The sequence below is a fragment of the Egretta garzetta genome, unplaced genomic scaffold (assembly GCF_000687185.1).
Source record: "Egretta garzetta isolate BGI_Z169 unplaced genomic scaffold, ASM68718v1 scaffold59, whole genome shotgun sequence".
Classification (NCBI taxonomy): Eukaryota; Metazoa; Chordata; class Aves; order Pelecaniformes; family Ardeidae; genus Egretta; species Egretta garzetta.
This window is the reverse complement of record NW_009267230.1, coordinates 1,320,597-1,321,691: the sequence shown is the minus strand read 5'-3', so window position 1 is coordinate 1,321,691 and position 1,095 is coordinate 1,320,597. Positions and strand designations below refer to the sequence as shown.

Here is a 1,095-nt window from a genome sequence, read left to right as displayed (position 1 = left end):
GGGGACGACGTGTACCCACCCAAAATCTGCAGCTGGAGACCTGGTGGGGTTTTCAAGCGTTTTGCTGCAGCCAAGGCGCCCGATTTCCACAGGAAAGCACGAGGGCGGTACGGAGCTACCACTGTGGGGGGACGACGTGTACCCACCCAAAATCTGCAGCTGGAGACCTGGTGGGGTTTTCAAGCGTTTTGCTGCAGCCAAGGCGCCCGATTTCCACAGGAAAGCACGAGGGCGGTGCGCAGCTACCCCTGGCAGACCCAGATGTAACATTTAGAGAGCGGCCGTGTGTTAGGGATGGCGGAGGGGGTGGCTGCGGGATGGGAGCTGGGGCTTGCTCACAGCCCACCGGTGAACGTGACCCATCAGGTGACGTGTACAAGGGACATAGACTTATCTCCGGGGTTTCCAGCCTTCTGTTTGTTTTTTGGTTTTTTTTTTGTTTTTTTTTTTTAAGGAAGGAGCATGAAGCTTGCTGCTGCTGTGGTTAGTGTGTGGTGGAGGAATGCTGTGCCGTGTCTTAGGGTATTTCAAAAGTCGCTTCTACTCGGTGCCTTTTTAAAAAGCAGCACACAAGCAAAGATCTGCTTATGGACTTGTCCTCCTCTGCCTGAACTGTGTCCATTACCCTCAGCAAAGATTCTCAGCAAACTCGGTAACGCATGCAGAAGGTGAGCAAGGTCTGGCAGGTGAAACAGGAGAAAACTCCCAATGCAGTAGTATTGGAGTTACGGTTGGCTGGGCTCTGCTTTAGAAAGGGGTTGGGGACCAGGAGAATTAAGTCACCCTGTAAAGCCTTGTCACCGCCGCCTTATTTCACAGCAGCAGTTCACGTCGTGGAGATCTTGGCGTGAGTGAGTGGCGAGGCCCTGGTAGGGACTACGTGTCCCAGCGTGCAGCTCCCTCCACACGTCCCAGCCGCCCGCTTGGGCATCACGGCAGGTTGGGATCTGCAGCCTCCTGGCATCTCTGCCTGTGCTGAGGGCAGGGCAGCGGTGGGAGCTGGGTGGGCAGGGAGGTCTGTACAGGGTTTGGATCAGAGTGGGATCTGCAGCAGCTGGTCCTGTAATCTTTTGCCAGGGTGCTGCTGCCTCTTGT

General features: G+C 55.6%; 1 protein-coding gene across 7 annotated transcripts in view; it reads left to right on the top strand.

Moving 5' to 3' along the window:
• The first annotated feature begins 122 nt into the window (after positions 1 to 122).
• FAM214B (family with sequence similarity 214 member B) overlaps positions 123 to 1,095 on the top strand; it is a 41,290-nt gene continuing 40,317 nt past the window's right edge. For all 7 annotated transcript variants that reach the window (XM_035902702.1, XM_035902697.1, XM_035902696.1 and 4 more), the window contains exon 1: positions 123 to 668. The gene's annotated coding sequence lies outside the window, so the exon portion shown is untranslated. The remainder of the gene's footprint in view (positions 669 to 1,095) is intronic.